This window comes from Pantherophis guttatus, chromosome 1, assembly GCF_059756535.1.
Source record: "Pantherophis guttatus breed Tessera chromosome 1, ASM5975653v1, whole genome shotgun sequence".
NCBI classification, from domain to species: domain Eukaryota; kingdom Metazoa; phylum Chordata; class Lepidosauria; order Squamata; family Colubridae; genus Pantherophis; species Pantherophis guttatus.
The window spans coordinates 178,639,533-178,657,614 of record NC_142063.1 but is presented as its reverse complement, the minus strand read 5'-3'; positions in this window follow the sequence as shown (position 1 = coordinate 178,657,614).

Genomic DNA, 18,082 nt, shown 5'->3' with positions numbered 1-18,082 from the left:
GGAGTTAGACCAAAGTATATCTCAAAATTGGCAGTAGGGCTCAATTCAGTCAGAAACCTTAACTTTTGACAGAGCTCAGATTTGCAGAAGAAACACATATTCATGTTCCCCACGGTCTAAAAAAGGGCAAAAATACATTCAATTTTCAAGTACGAGCTTTCCCTGAGGAGTTAGACCAAAGTGTATTTAGAATTGGCAGTAGGGGTCAATTCAACCAGAAAACTTAATTTTTGACACAGAGAGCTCAGATTTGCAGAAGAAACACATATTCATGTTCCCCACGGTCTAAAAAAGAGGAAAAACACATTCAATTTTCAAGTACGAGCGTTCCCTGAGGAGTTAGACCAAAGTGTAGACAGTATTTCAGAACTGGATTCAATTCAGCCAGAAAATGTAACTTTTGACACAGAGCTCAGATTTGCAGAAGAAACACATATTCATGTTCCCCACGGTCTAAAAAAGGACAAAAATACATTCAATTTTCAAGTATGAGCTTTCCCTGAGGAATTAGGCCAAAGTGTATCTCAGAATTGGCAGTAGGGCTCAATTCAACCAGAAAACTTAACTTTTGATGCAGAGAGCTCAGATTTGCAGAAGAAACACATATTCATGTTCCCCACGGTCTAAAAAAGGGCAAAAATACATTCAATTTTCAAGTAAGAATTTTCCCTGAGGAGTTAGACCAAAGTGTATCTCAGATTTGGCAGTAGGGCTCAATTCCACCAGAAAACTTAACTTTTGACACAGAGCTCAGATTTGCAGAAGAAACACATATTAACGTTCCCCATGGTCTAAAAAAGGGCAAAAACACATTCAATTTTCAAGTACGAGCTTTCCCTGAGGAGTTAGACCAAAGTGGATCTCAGAATTGGCAGTAGGGCTTAATTCAACCAGAAAACTTAACGTTTGACACAGAGCTCATATTCGCAGAAGAAACACATATTAATGTTAACCACAGTCTGAAAAGCGCAAAAACACATTCAATTTTCAAGTACGAGCTTTCCCTGAGGAGTTAGACCAAAGTGTAGACTGTATTTCAGGACTGGATTCAATTCAGCCAGAAAAAACTTTAGACACAGAGCTCAGGTTTACAGAAGCAACACATATTAATGTTAACCACAGCCTGAAAAACGCAAAAACACATTCAATTTTCAAGTACGAGCTTTCCCTGAGGAGTTAGACCAAAGTGTAGACTGTATTTCAGAACTGGATTCAATTCAGCCAGAAAACGTAACTTTTGACACAGAGCTCAGATTTGCAGAAGAAACACATATTCATGTTCCCCACGGTCTAAAAAAGGGCAAAAATACATTCAATTTTCAAGTATGAGCTTTCCCTGAGGAATTAGGCCAAAGTGCATCTCACAATTGGCAGTAGGGCTCAATTCAACCAGAAAACTTAACTTTTGACACAGAGCTCAGTTTTTCAGAAGAAACACATATTCACGTTCCCCATGGTCTAAAAAAGAGCAAAAGCACATTCAATTTTCCAGTACGAGCTTTCCCTGAGGAGTTAGACCAAAGTGTATCTCAGAATTGGCCGTAGGGCTCAATTCAACCAGAAAACTTAACATTTGACACAGAGCTCAGATTTGCAGAAGAAACACATATTAATGTTAACCACAATCTGAAAAGCGCAAAAACACATTCAATTTTCAAGTACGAGCTTTCCCTGAGGAGTTAGACCAAAGTGTATCTCTCATTTGGCAGTAGGGCTCAATTTTGCCAGAAAACGTAAGTTTTGACACAGAGCTCAGATTTGCAGAACAAACACATATTCATGTTCCCCACGGTCGGAAAACCACAAAACACATTCAATTTTCAAGTATGAGAGTTCCCTGAGGAGTTAGACCAAAGTGTATCTCAGAATTGGCAGTAGGGCTCAATTCAACCAGAAAACTTAACTTTTGACACAGAGCTCAGATTTGCCGAAGAAACACATATTCATGTTCCCCACGGTCTAAAAAAGGGGAAAAACACATTCAATTTTCAAGTACGAGCTTTCCCTGAGGAGTTAGACCAAAGTGTATCTCAGAATTGGCAGTAGGGCTCAATTCAGCCAGAAAACGTAACTTTTGACACAGAGCTCAGATTTGCAGAAGAAACACATATTCATGTTCCCCACGGTCTAAGAAAGCGCAAAAACACATTCAATTTTCAAGTGCAAGTTTTCCCTGAGGAGTTAGACCAAAGTGTATCTCAAAATTGGCAGTAGGGCTCAATTCAGTCAGAAACCTTAACTTTTGACAGAGCTCATATTCGCAGAAGAAACACATATTAATGTTAATCACAGTCTGAAAAGCGCAAAAACACATTCAATTTTCAAGTACGAGCTTTCCCTGAGGACTTAGACCAAAGTGTAGACTGTATTTCAGGACTGGATTCAATTCAGCCAGAAAAAACTTTAGACACAGAGCTCAGGTTTACAGAAGCAACACATATTAATGTTAACCACAGCCTGAAAAACGCAAAAACACATTCAATTTTCAATTACGAGCTTTCCCTTAGGAGTTAGACCAAAGTGTAGACTGTATTTCAGAACTGGATTCAATTCAGCCAGAAAACGTAACTTTTGACACAGAGCTCAGATTTGCAGAAGAAACACATATTCATGTCCCCCACGGTCTAAAAAAGGGCAAAAATACATTCAATTTTCAAGTACGAGCTTTCCCTGAGGAGTTAGACCAAAGTGTATCTCAGAATTTGCAGTAGGGCTCAATTCAACCAGAAAACTTAACTTTTGACACAGAGCTCAGATTTGCAGAAGAAACACATATTCATGTTCCCCACGGTCTACGAAAGCGCAAAAACACATTCAATTTTCAAGTACAAGTTTTCCCTGAGGAGTTAGACCAAAGTATATCTCAAAATTGGCAGTAGGGCTCAATTCAGTCAGAAACCTTAACTTTTGACAGAGCTCAGATTTGCAGAAGAAACACATATTCATGTTCCCCACGGTCTAAAAAAGGGCAAAAATACATTCAATTTTCAAGTACGAGCTTTCCCTGAGGAGTTAGACCAAAGTGTATTTAGAATTGGCAGTAGGGGTCAATTCAACCAGAAAACTTAATTTTTGACACAGAGAGCTCAGATTTGCAGAAGAAACACATATTCATGTTCCCCACGGTCTAAAAAAGAGGAAAAACACATTCAATTTTCAAGTACGAGCGTTCCCTGAGGAGTTAGACCAAAGTGTAGACAGTATTTCAGAACTGGATTCAATTCAGCCAGAAAATGTAACTTTTGACACAGAGCTCAGATTTGCAGAAGAAACACATATTCATGTTCCCCACGGTCTAAAAAAGGACAAAAATACATTCAATTTTCAAGTATGAGCTTTCCCTGAGGAATTAGGCCAAAGTGTATCTCAGAATTGGCAGTAGGGCTCAATTCAACCAGAAAACTTAACTTTTGATGCAGAGAGCTCAGATTTGCAGAAGAAACACATATTCATGTTCCCCACGGTCTAAAAAAGGGCAAAAATACATTCAATTTTCAAGTAAGAATTTTCCCTGAGGAGTTAGACCAAAGTGTATCTCAGATTTGGCAGTAGGGCTCAATTCCACCAGAAAACTTAACTTTTGACACAGAGCTCAGATTTGCAGAAGAAACACATATTAACGTTCCCCATGGTCTAAAAAAGGGCAAAAACACATTCAATTTTCAAGTACGAGCTTTCCCTGAGGAGTTAGACCAAAGTGGATCTCAGAATTGGCAGTAGGGCTTAATTCAACCAGAAAACTTAACGTTTGACACAGAGCTCATATTCGCAGAAGAAACACATATTAATGTTAACCACAGTCTGAAAAGCGCAAAAACACATTCAATTTTCAAGTACGAGCTTTCCCTGAGGAGTTAGACCAAAGTGTAGACTGTATTTCAGGACTGGATTCAATTCAGCCAGAAAAAACTTTAGACACAGAGCTCAGGTTTACAGAAGCAACACATATTAATGTTAACCACAGCCTGAAAAACGCAAAAACACATTCAATTTTCAAGTACGAGCTTTCCCTGAGGAGTTAGACCAAAGTGTAGACTGTATTTCAGAACTGGATTCAATTCAGCCAGAAAACGTAACTTTTGACACAGAGCTCAGATTTGCAGAAGAAACACATATTCATGTTCCCCACGGTCTAAAAAAGGGCAAAAATACATTCAATTTTCAAGTATGAGCTTTCCCTGAGGAATTAGGCCAAAGTGCATCTCACAATTGGCAGTAGGGCTCAATTCAACCAGAAAACTTAACTTTTGACACAGAGCTCAGTTTTTCAGAAGAAACACATATTCACGTTCCCCATGGTCTAAAAAAGAGCAAAAGCACATTCAATTTTCCAGTACGAGCTTTCCCTGAGGAGTTAGACCAAAGTGTATCTCAGAATTGGCCGTAGGGCTCAATTCAACCAGAAAACTTAACATTTGACACAGAGCTCAGATTTGCAGAAGAAACACATATTAATGTTAACCACAATCTGAAAAGCGCAAAAACACATTCAATTTTCAAGTACGAGCTTTCCCTGAGGAGTTAGACCAAAGTGTATCTCTCATTTGGCAGTAGGGCTCAATTCAGCCAGAAAACGTAAGTTTTGACACAGAGCTCAGATTTGCAGAACAAACACATATTCATGTTCCCCACGGTCTGAAAACCACAAAACACATTCAATTTTCAAGTACGAGAGTTCCCTGAGGAGTTAGACCAAAGTGTATCTCACAATTGGCAGTAGGGCTCAATTCAACCAGAAAATGTAACTTTTGACACAGAGCTCAGATTTGCAGAAGAAACACATATTCATGTTCCCCACGGTCTAAAAAAGGACAAAAATACATTCAATTTTCAAGTATGAGCTTTCCCTGAGGAATTAGGCCAAAGTGTATCTCAGAATTGGCAGTAGGGCTCAATTCAACCAGAAAACTTAACTTTTGATGCAGAGAGCTCAGATTTGCAGAAGAAACACATATTCATGTTCCCCACGGTCTAAAAAAGGGCAAAAATACATTCAATTTTCAAGTAAGAATTTTCCCTGAGGAGTTAGACCAAAGTGTATCTCAGATTTGGCAGTAGGGCTCAATTCCACCAGAAAACTTAACTTTTGACACAGAGCTCAGATTTGCAGAAGAAACACATATTAACGTTCCCCATGGTCTAAAAAAGGGCAAAAACACATTCAATTTTCAAGTACGAGCTTTCCCTGAGGAGTTAGACCAAAGTGGATCTCAGAATTGGCAATAGGGCTTAATTCAACCAGAAAACTTAACGTTTGACACAGAGCTCATATTCGCAGAAGAAACACATATTAATGTTAACCACAGTCTGAAAAGCGCAAAAACACATTCAATTTTCAAGTACGAGCTTTCCCTGAGGAGTTAGACCAAAGTGTAGACTGTATTTCAGGACTGGATTCAATTCAGCCAGAAAAAACTTTAGACACAGAGCTCAGGTTTACAGAAGCAACACATATTAATGTTAACCACAGCCTGAAAAACGCAAAAACACATTCAATTTTCAAGTACGAGCTTTCCCTGAGGAGTTAGACCAAAGTGTAGACTGTATTTCAGAACTGGATTCAATTCAGCCAGAAAAAACTTTAGACACAGAGCTCAGATTTACTAAAGCAACACATATTCATGATCCCCACGGTCTGAAAAGCCAAAAACACATTCAATTTTCAAGTACGAGCTTTCCCTGAGGAGTTAGACCAAAGTGTAGACTGTATTTCAGAACTGGATTCAATTCAGCCAGAAAAAACTTTAGACACAGAGCTCAGATTTACAGAAGCAACACATATTAATGTTAACCACAGTCTGAAAAGCGCAAAAACACATCCAATTTTCAATTACGAGCTTTCCTTGAGGAGTTAGACCAAAGTGTAGACTGTATTTCAGAACTGGATTCAATTCAGCCAGAAAACGTAACTTTTGACACAGAGCTCAGATTTGCAGAAGAAACACATATTCATTTTCCCCACGGTCTAAAAAAGGGCAAAAACACATTCAATTTTCAAGTACGAGCTTTGCCTGAGGAGTTAGACCAAAGTGTATCTCAGAATTGGCAGTAGGGCTCAATTCAACCAGAAAACTTAACTTTTGACACAGAGCTCAGATTTGCAGAAGAAACACATATTCATGTTCCCCACGGTCTAAAAAAGGGCAAAAATACATTCAATTTTCAAGTACGAGCTTTCCCTGAGGAGTTAGACCAAAGTGTAGACTGTATTTCAGAACTGGATTCAATTCAGCCAGAAAAAACTTTAGACACAGAGCTCAGATTTACAAAAGCAACACATATTCATGATCCCCACAGTCTGAAAAGCCAAAACACATTCAATTTTCAAGTACGAGCTTTCCCTGAGGAGTTAGACCAAAGTGTAGACTGTATTTCAGAACTGGATTCAATTCAGCCAGAAAAGACTTTAGACACAGAGCTCAGATTTACAGAAGCAACACATATTAATGTTAACCACAGTCTGAAAAGCGCAAAAACACATCCAATTTTCAAGTACGAGCTTTCCCTGAGGAGTTAGACCAAAGTGTAGACTGTATTTCAGAACTGGATTCAATTCAGCCAGAAAACGTAACTTTTGACACAGAGCTCAGATTTGCAGAAGAAACACATATTCATGTTCCCCACGGTCTAAACAAGGGCAAAAACACATTCAATTTTCAAGTACGAGCTTTGCCTGAGGAGTTAGACCAAAGTGTATCTCAGAATTGGCAGTAGGGCTCAATTCAACCAGAAAACTTAACTTTTGACACAGAGCTCAGATTTGCAGAAGAAACACATATTCACGTTCTGCACGGTCTAAAAAAGGGCAAAAATACATTCAATTTTCAAGTAAGAGTTTTCCCTGAGTAGTTAGACCAAAGTGTACCTCAGAATTGGCAGTAGGGCTCAATTCAACCAGAAAACTTAACGTTTGACACAGAGCTCAGATTTCCTGAAGAAACACATATTAATGTTAACCACAGTCTGAAAAGCGCAAAAACACATTCAATTTTCAAGTACGAGCTTTCCCTGAGGAGTTAGACCAAAGTGTAGATTGTATTTCAGAACTGGATTCAATTCAGCCAGAAAAAACTTTAGACACAGAGCTCAGATTTACAGAAGCAACACATATTAATGTTAACCACAGTCTGAAAAGCGCAAAAACACATTCAATTTTCAAGTACGAGCTTTCCCTGAGGAGTTAGACCAAAGTGTAGACTGTATTTCAGAACTGGATTCAATTCAGCCAGAAAAAACTTTTGACATAGAGCTCAGATTTGCAGAAGAAACACATATTCATGTACCCCACGGAAATATTAAAAAGGCAGAATATTATATTTGCTTCCCAGGTCACGTGTGGTGAGTTTCGGTTGCTAGATGGGGCCCATTGTGTTAGTTTCTGTTGCTATTGTGTTGCAAATGTCCTTTGACAAAGGATTTACTTTCTGCCTCTGGCCCATTAACAAAGGGTGGGGGGCAGGAAGGTGGGAGCTGCTTTGTCTGTAAAATATGGTTCTCCATTTCTCATCCAGGGAAATATAATATTCTGCCTTTTTAATATTTCCCAAAATATTTCATTCTTCTAGGAAAGGGGTGGGTGCTAACCTCCTACAACTGTTTAAATTTGTGAACCAGCCAAATACTCTGTTCAAAGAAAAGGAATCTTGGTCGTACCTGATACATTCCTTCTCGTTGAGTGGAGACAGCAGCCAGCGTGGGTAGTGCCCATCCAATCAGACTGAAGGACTGAGTCTGCCAATTATTCTTAGTCCCGCCCTTGTTTCCGGGCAGGCCAGCTTTTGGCAAAGACTCGAAGACAGACTCGGTGTGTGGGACAATAAGGAACAGCAGGAAACAAATATAACAGGAGTACAAGCAAGGTCCAACCCAAGACAGGGAGGGTCTGGCTGCTGTCTCCACTCAACAAGAAGGAACGTATCAGGTAGGACCAACGCTCCTTCTCCATTGAGAGTGGAGACAGCAGCAGCGTGGGACATACCCAAGTTTACTGTTCCGTAGTAAGGGGGGGGTCATGTTGGACCGCAGCTCCCTCTCCGGCAACCACTCTCTGTAAGACCCGGCGTCCGAACGAGGCCTCAGCCGATGCAAATTGGTCTAGCCTGTAGTGTCAAATAAAAGGACCAGGCGAGGTCCACGTAGCCGCCCGACAAATGTCCAGCAAGGGGGCCTGTGTTGCCCAGGCCGCTGTTGTAGCCGCGCTGCGGGTGGAGTGGGCCGTCAACCTCGAGGTACGCGGGAGAGACCGGAAGTCTTAGGCCGAGGCAATTGTCAGTCTAATCCAACGACCGATGGTGGACGATGAGACCTTGCATCCTTGTGAGGTAGGCAAGAAGGAAACGAAAAGCGATTCTGATCATCGGAAGGGAGCTGTCCTCTTTAGGTATATACGTAATGCCCACTGGACATCAAGACATCAAGGGTGTGCCAACGCCATTCTCGTGGGTGAGAAGGTTGAGGACAGAAAACAGGTAGGATAATTTCCTGAGAGCGGTGAAAAACCGAGTTGACCTTCGGCACAAAGGTAGGGTCCAAGCGGAGGACCACACGGTCAGCGTGAAAGACACAGAGGTCTGGACGCGTGGACAAGGCAGCGATTTCAGAGATGCGGCGGGCCGAAGTTATGGCTACCAAGAAGGCAACCTTGCATGTGAGAAGCCTGAGACTGGAGTCCCGGAGCGGTTCATATGGAGGGGCCGTAAGAGACTGCAAGACCATGGGGAGATCCCAGGTAGGGTATCGATGCAGCACTGGAGGGCACAGATTTTTGGCACCTCAGAGAAAACGGCGGATCAAGGGGTGCTGGGCAGGGACGATAAGGAACCGCAGGTAAGCATCGAAGATAAGGCGGCAATCTGTCGATGGAGAGTGTTAGGGGAGAGACCTCGGTCAAGACCCTTCTGTAAGGCGATTTCAGCAATTTATCAAGAGCAAAAGGCATAGATTATTATTAACGGAAGCTTGACAACAGAGTTTAAAATTGAAAAAGGAACAAGACAGGGATGTCCGCTGTCCCCACTTTTATTTATTTTAACACTAGAAGTCTTGTTAAATACAATACGGGACTCTAATATCTTGAAAGGTATAACGATAAGGCAAATGGATTACAGAATAAAGGCATTTGCAGACGATCTAGTTGTTACCCTAACACAGCCAATGGAATCAATAATCCTGATGAAGGACATTATACAAGACTATGGTAAAGTTTCAGATTTTAGACTGAATTATAAAAAGACTAAGATGATAGTTAAAAATATGACACAAGATCGTAAACACGAGCTTGAAAGGAGGGCAGGTTTTGAGGTTGTACCAAGGGTAAAATATCTAGGAGTCCAGGTTGCAGAATCAAATATGAAATTGTTTCAAAATAATTATGAGGTGTTGTGGCGAGAGGTGCAGAAAGATATGGAGACTTGGAAAAAACTGCAACTGTCTCTACTTGGAAGAATAGCAGCAGTTAAGATGAACATTTTGCCAAGATTTCTTTTTTTGTTTCAAATGATTCCGGTGCTTAAAAGTGATAAACAATTGAAAGTGTGGCAAGCTGGAGTGAATAAGTTTGTCTGGAACGAGAAAAAGCCAAGAGTGAAATTGAAAATTATGCAAGATGTTCCAGAAAGGGGAGGTCTTAAACTACCAAACCTACAGCTATATTATGATGCAGCAGCTTTGACTCTAACAAGTGATTGGTTTGGAAGGAAAAAGACTGGAATATTGAATGTAGAAAGTTTTGATCTTGAATTTGGATGGCATGCCTACTTATTTTATGATAACAAAGTCGACAAAGTATTTAAAAGCCATATACTTAGAGACTCTTTGTTGAGAGTTTGGAAGAAGCACCGATTCAAATGGGATTATAAAATACCGCTATGGCTGGATCTTGGTCATACTTTGTGGAATACAAATATAATGTCACTCGGGGGGGGTTTATATAAAGAGGTTCTTTTTACAGATGCGGGCAGATGGCAGCTGAAGACACTACAGACACTGTTGGCTGAAGGGATTAATATAACCTGGCTACAATATAATCAATTGCAATTGAGATGGAAAGAGGACCAAAAAACTGGTATTATGTTGCATGAGGAAGAATTGGTTAGACACATAAAAGAGAAAGGTCCAATGCATATCAAAAGGCTTTATAATGTTTTGTTAGAAAGGGATTCAGAAACCGAACTAGTTAAAGATTGTATGATTAAGTGGGCTCAAAATTTTGAAGAACCAGTGATGTTGGAAACGTGGGAAAAAATTTGGGTTCAGAACGTTAAATTTACACAGTCGCAGAATTTGAGGGAAAATTTCTATAAAATGTTTTATAGATGGCACTTAGACCCCAAAAAGTTATCATGTATGTACCCTAATGTTCAGCCAAAATGTTGGAGATGTGAATGTTGGGTATAGTTAAGGGTTTTACATTGGGTGAAACAAAATTGATATTGTATATGATAACAGCAGCAAGATTGTTGATAGGTAAATACTGGAAGAACGAAGCTTTGCCCACTATTGAGGAATGGACTTTGAAGATGGCCAGTTTTGCAGAGATGGCGAAGATTTCAGCATACTTAAAAGATTGTTCACAAGAGACTTATGAATGGGAATGGAAAAAGTGGATAGAATATGTTCAGAACAAATATCAAACTAGGAAGTATCAAATAGCTTTTACTTGAAAATAATGTATTAGAAATTTTTTAATGTAATGAAGATAAAAAGAGAAATTATAAGGGGGAGGGAGGGGTTCAAGTTTTATACAAGTTTTATACTAAGGGGGGTTTTGTATCGGATATGAGTATATTGTGTGGAAGTCTGGGGGGAGGGGAGGGTTAGGGAGGGTTAGGGAGGTTTGGAAGTTTGGGGTGGGTGGTGGGGGGGGAAAGGGGAGAAAATGTAATTGTAAAACTTTTGCAATAAAAAAAAAAAGACCCTTCTGTAAGAACATGAGAATATGCACGATAGATGGTTGAAGGGGCTCCATGCCGATCTGGTTACACCAGTCGCAGAAAATCTGCCAAGTGGAGGAATAAATGCGGTCCGTAGAAGGGTGCCGGGAGGATTGTAATGTTTGAATAGCGTCCGGAATGTGAACTGACCTCAGCGTGCACCGCTCAACCTCCAAGCGGTCAGGGCGAGCCATGCTAGGTCCGGGTGCGTCAGAGCGCCTTGTGAGACAGCATCGTCTTCGAGGGGTAAGCACCACGATGGGGTCACCGATAGGGACACAAGGTCGGCAAACCAGGGTCTCCGAGGCCAGTGGGGTGCCACAAGGATCACTTCTGCTCGCTCGGACAGAATTTTGCAGATGACCCTGGAAAGCAGGGACGTCGGGGGAAACGCGTACAGAAGGCCCGCCGGCCAAGGAGTCCGAAGAGCGTCGACGCCGGCCGCCTGAGGGTGCGGATACCGAGAGAAGAACAGCGGAAGTTGGGCGTTCTCGTGAGACGCGAACAGGTCGACCACGGGGTGTCCGAAATGAAGATATAGGTCCTTGAAGATGCGCGGATGGAGGCGCCACTCCGCATTGTCTATCCACCGGCGACTCAACCAATCCACTTGAACATTCTGCACCCCGGAGATGTGTTCCGCTCAAACTGAACACAGGTGATGCTCTGCCCAGAGTCCCAACGTCATTGCCACCGCTAGGAGGGATTTCGATCTGGTGCCCCCCAACTTGTTCAAGTGCGCCTTGGCGGCGATGTTGTCCGTCAGGACGAGAACGTGAGCTCCGGAGATCAAATGACGGAACGCCTTCAGGGCAAGGAAGACTGCCCGAAGTTCCAGCCAATTGATGGGGCGACGAGCTTCCGAGGGCGTCCAAGTTCCTTGAGCCAGTTGACCTTGGCAATGAGCTCCCCAGCCCAGGAGGCTGGCATCCGTTGTCACCACCACCCTCGTGGGTTCGAGGAAGAAGCAACCCACAGCAAGAGCAGGGGAGCGCCACCACCGGAGAGATTGGTGCACCACCGGAGGGATCGGAATTGGTCTCGATGAAGAACCTCTGCCCGCCTTCTGCAATGGCAAGAGAAACCATTGGAGTTCCCTGGCGTGTAGCTGAGCCCAGGGAACTATGGCTATCGCAGATATCATTTTCCCTAGAAGTTGAGACAAGACATAGGGCGAAATAACCCGGCACCCCTCAACCCGGGAAACTAACTGCCGCAAGCTATTCTGCCTATCAGGGGAGAGGAAAACCTTGCCTCGAATAGTGTCAATTAGGGCACCCAAGTGAATTAGGCTAGTAGATGGAGAGAGGTGGCTCTTTTCCAAGTTAATGGAAAAGCTGTGAGCCGCTAGAGTCTCAATTGTCAGACGAACATCCAGGGCAGCCTGCTGGGTAGAGGGAGACAACAGCAGAATATCATCCAAATAGCACAAAAGGCGAACTGAACGCAGACGGAGACAGGCCGCCAAGGCAGCCAGCACCTTTGTAAAGTTGCGGGGGGCCGACGAAAGGCCAAAGGGCAAAGCCCTATACTGGTAATGCACTCTGCCGTAACAAAACCTCAAAAATTGCCTATGGGAAGGGAAGATGGAGATGTGAAGGTAGGCTTCACTCAAGTCAATAGAAGAGAGGAGATCGCCCCTCCGAACACCGTCAAGGATGGTCTTTAGAGATTGCATTTTAAATTTACGGTACACGACGTACCTGTTCAAACGTTTGAGGTCCAGAATAGGATGCCACCCCCCCCCCCGATGATTTAGGAACTAGAAACACCCTTGAATAAAACCCCAAGCCCTCCTGACCAGGAGGAACAGGTTGAATTGCATTGATAGTCAGGAGATGCTGAACCGATGAGTCCATAAGGGACCTTCTTACAGGGTTACGAGAAATCGGACAGCAGACAAAGGTGTTGAGGGGGCAACAAATTCAATGGCCATCCCAGATCTTAAGGTGGCCAGGACCCACTTATCCGTAGTGGACTTCTCCCAAGTGGCGACGAAAAGGCCCAACCTACCACCAATGGGAGGGCCCCGAATGCAATCAGTGATGGCGACGGGCAAAACGACCTCCTCTCCCTCGAAAGGGCCGCCTGGAAGTAGGGAAACGCCCCCTAAAGGACCTATCGCTAGGGCCTTGTTGCCTGCTAAAGACCCCATCTCTCCTAAAGGAGGGGAAGGAAGAAGAGGGATAGCCACCCCCGTCAGCACCTCGCGGGAGGGGTCGAGAGGGATATGGCGAGAAACGAGACTCTCCTGTACGATAAGCAGACGCCAACACTTTCTTTTTGTCCTTAGTTTCTGTGAGAAAAGAGTCCAAGGCATCCCCGAACAGCTTGGTTCCCCTGAAGGGAACCGAAGCCAACCGCCACTTGTGCCTGGCATCCACCTGCCAGTGTCGGAGATACAGCAAACGACAAGCCATGACAGTAGAGGCCAAGGATCTTGCCGCGAATCTGGCAGCATTCAGGGTAGAATCAGCGGAAAATTGTACAGCAGCCACGATTTTGTTCAAGTCTTGTCGTACACGGGCATCCCTGGGGCTTAAGCTTTCTTGTAATTGATGCAACCAGAGCAATGTTGTCCGATTGAAGAAAGTGGCCGTGGTGGCCGCCTTAATTGCCCAGGCAGAGCCTTGAAAGGCTTTCTGAAGCACCAAATCGGAGCGACGCTCCTCGGGCCGAAGACCCTCATCGGGTTCACCTGGGACATTAGCGTTGGGAAGCAGAGCCGCAACAGGGGCGTCAATCGAAGGGATTTGAAGAAGTGCTTCAAGGTCCGAGGAAACTTGAAAATTCCTCTTGTCATTTGACGAGGGAAGAGGCCCAGCCGCCGGGGACTTCCACTGACGTTTCACTATATCCAAAAAGAGAGGAGGCGTAGGAACAGAAGTGATTGGTCGAGGAGGTTCCGCAAACATCGGATCCAGGGATCCAGAAGGAGACGGTGCAGGAGCAGAATCAGCGTTTGGTGAGGACAAACGGGTCGTGTTAACAGCCTTGAACAACAATGATTTGAACAAGGCCTGTGGAAAGAGACCTGTGAAGGCAGGTTGATCCGGTGGAAGATTCTTGTCCTCCGACAAGTCAGAATCAGGAAATTCCACCTCTGTCAGGGCCGAAGGATGGCTTGAATGAGAGCAGGTGGGCGAGGCAGATCGAACAGAACAAGAACAGGCCTGGTCCCCGTGGACCGACGAGACGGGGGAAGCTGCCCTCTCTGACCCATGGCAACTGGAAGAGCAGGAACGGGCAGCCAAGGACCTCTGCACAGCTGCTTCAATCATTTGCTGAAGCTGACCCAGAAGAAGCGGGCAAACAATAGGATCAGCAGAGGGGACAGATGCAGAATCCGCAGTGGGAGCAGTCTGTATCAGAGGCGGTGCAGAAGACGATGGTTGAACTGCCGAATCGGAGCCCCACAAATTGTCGTCGGAAATAGTGACCGGACAGTCCCGCAGCGATAACTGATCAAGAGTTGTAGAACAGATGGCCGCTGCTGAAGCCGAACCGGATGGAGCAGAAGGCGGTTGACGGTCAGAAGGAGGCAACTGAGCGCAAGTCTTGTCACACAATTTAGTCAAAACTTTGTCCCTACATTTCTCCACCTTAGAAGACGAAGACAAGTCACATTTGCTTGTCTTGTGATGGGAATGCGAGGGGTGAGAAGCCGTGGATGAAGCCCTGAGGCCCTCCTGGGCTGATTGCTGGGTAACAGGCGTGGAACCTGATTGGCCAACCTCGCCAGCACTGGCCCGCCAGCCGTGCTTAGACTTAGAAAGGGCCTTAGGCATTGCAGACAACCAGATCACAGCGGGCAATACAAGGTCAAGAGGCAGTAGAAACTCACTCCAGGAAATTGATGGCCCAATAAAATGGTTCTAAACGATGTAAAAGGAGTGTAAAAACTCCACAAAGGCGGCAGAGGATAATTTGCACACTACGTTCACAGCCAGGCAACTAGTCAATTGATAACAGGGAGCGTGAGAACTCCACAAACGAAGGGTGTGACAGTAAGGCCCAGAAAGTCACTGAAAGGCTGCAGAAGTCTAGGGGGCACAGCCCTGTGGTCGTAACAGCCTAAGAAATGGGAGCGCGAAACTCCACAAAACTCTCACAGGGCGCAGCGTGGAATAACAGGCTGCGTAGTTCAAAAGGGAACGCGAAGCTCCACAAAGCCCAGTATTTGAATGTCCTATTCCCAAGCCGCTGCAGAGAAGAGTCGGGCGCAAGGCACTTCAATTTAAGTGAAAGGATCATAGGAGGAAAAAATGAAGTTCCGAAGTGGAAATCCGTCAGAAGGACGAGTGTCGGCTCCCTAAAATGGCGCTGTCCTCACGGCGGGAAAGATACAGTTTTAAATGGCTGACGCGGCTGCGGTGCGCTCACCGAAGCTGAAGCAGTCAAGGGAAGCGAGAACGTCCCGACAACGACGAGGACAGGAGGAAAGCGAAAACGGGCAAAGAAAATCCCTCAGAACGACGAGCCTCCTTTGAGGGAACGAGGAGAGGAAATCCCTGCACCCCCGGCCAAGCCGGGAGAAGCCGAAAATAACAAAGCTCAAGCAACTCACGTAATCGATGCCAGAAAACAGTCCAAAGTCAGCCGAAATATCAAACAAATGTCCAAATCGAAGAGATAATCCACAGTCAAAACAGTCGAAATTCAGAAAACCAGAAATCCAATAAGAATGGAGAGAAAATAGAGAAATAAGCCAGAGAGAAGTCCCACATGCCAGTCAACGCTGAAGGACTGAGTCAAAAGTTGGCCTGCCCGGCAACAAGGGCGGGACTAAGAATAATTGGCAGAGTCAGTCCTTCAGTCTGATTGGATGGGCACTACCCACGCTGGCTGCTGTCTCCACTCTCAATGGAGAATACGTTGTATGTTTGTATGTGTGTTTCTAATTATTGCTATTTATTCCTATTTGTTCTCTTTTATTCTTTAAAGTTTAACAATTCATTCTTTATCTTAATATCTTTATATTTGTTTGGGGTTGGCTTTCTTCCCTTTCATCCTTTTTATTGTACAGCAATCTTTCTCCTCAAACCTACCACCTCTCTCTTTTCTTTCCTTCTTACTTTCTCTTCCCCCCCTCTTCTTCTTCTCCCTACTTCCTCTTTCTTTCTCCTTCTCCTCCTCTCTTCCTCCCTCTCTTACCCTCACTCCTACTCTAATTTCCCTTCCCTTCCTTCATCTCTCTCTATTGCTGTATCCTTTTATGGACTACTCAGAGGGCTGAAAAAGTTATTTTTGACTGGTCCTCGCACTTTTGACCAGTCCTCGAATTTACGACTGTCCTCACATTTTACATTTTTTGCCCTATCTTATCACCATGTTGAAGAGAAGCAGTTGTGAAATGAGTGACATGGTTGTTAAGAATGCTGCACGGGCATAAATGTGAGGATGGTCATAAGTGTGAGGACCAGTCAAAAGTCTGAGGACCTGTCAGAAATGACTTTTTTCAGCCCTCTGAGTAGTCCCTATACACATAGCCATGGCCACCCGGTCACATGACCAGCTAGCCACGCCCACCCAGTCACATGACCTCCAAGCCACGCCCACAAAATAAGCCACGCCCATAGAACCAGTAGTAAAAAAATTTAGAACCGACCCCTGGTTGGGGGTAACCACAACATGAGGAACTGTATTAAAGGGTCACGGCATTAGGAAGGTTGAGAACCACTGGACTAGAGCAACAAAACCTACATATAAAGTATGAATATGGAAGAAAGAAAATTAATTTCAATAAATGTTAATGGATGTTAATGGATGTTAATTAACAAAATGTTAATTCAGCCAATAAAAGAAGAAAAGTATTTCTAAATTAGAGAAATTAAAATTTGATATAATTTGTTTACAGGAAGTACATATTAAAAAACAGCATGAACAATGATTGATTCAACCAAAACTTGGAAAAACTTTTTTATCTTTGTCACAAACCAAAAAGAGAGGAGTTGCTCTATATATTAGAAATGTAATAGTGGCAGAGCAGAAATATGCAGATCCAGAAGGTAGAATTTTGATGGTGGAAATAATCGATAATAATAGGAAATTACTTTTGGTAGCAATATATGCTCCAAATAACAAAGTGACTTTTATAGAAAATTACATAACAAAATAATTGAAATGGACTACGACAATATATGTATGATGGGAGATTTTAATGGAATTGTGGATGAAAAGTTGGACTATAAAACACATAAAATAATAAGACATAATAGAAAGATATTACCGAGATCCTTCTTTAAAATGATAGAGGAAACAAACTTGAAAGACATCTGGAGGGACAGAAATGGGGAAAATAGACAATATACTTTTTATTCTGATAGTCACTTATCTTGGTCCAGATTAGATATGATATGGACAACAATGGACTTGACTTTGAATATTGAACATGTGAAGATAGAAACAAATTTGTGGGCGGATCACAATCCCATGATTGCTATTTGGAAAGGGCGGAAAGGAAGATCTAGATCAGTGGTTCTCAACCTTCCTAATGCCGCGACCCTTTAATACAGTTCCTCATGTTGTGGTGACCCCCAACCAGGGGTCGGTTCTAAATTTTTTTACTACTGGTTCTATGGGCATGGCTTATTTTGTGGGCGTGGCTTGGAGGTCATGTGACTGGGTGGGCGTGGCTAGCTGGTCATGTGACCGGGTGGCCATGGCTATGTGTATAGGGACTACTCAGAGGGCTGAAAAAAGTCATTTCTGACAGGTCCTCAGACTTTTGACTGGTCCTCACACTTATGACCATCCTCACATTTATGCCTGTGCAGCATTCTTAACAACCATGTCACTCATTTCACAACTGTTTCTCTTCAACATGGTGATAAGATAGGGCAAAAAACGTAAAATGTGAGGACAGTCGTAAGTTCGAGGACTGGTCAAAAGTGCGAGGACCAGTCAAAAATAACTTTTTCAGCCCTCTGAGTAGTCCATAAAAGGATACAGCAATAGAGAGGGATGAAGGAAGGGAAGGGAAATTAGAGTAGGAGTGAGGGTAAGAGAGGGAGGAAGAGAGGAGGAGAAGGAGAAAGAAAGAGGAAGTAGGGAGAGGAAGAAGAGGGGGGGGAAGAGAAAGTAAGAAGGAAAGAAAAGAGAGAGGTGGTAGGTTTGAGGAGAAAGATTGCTGTACAATAAAAAGGATGAAA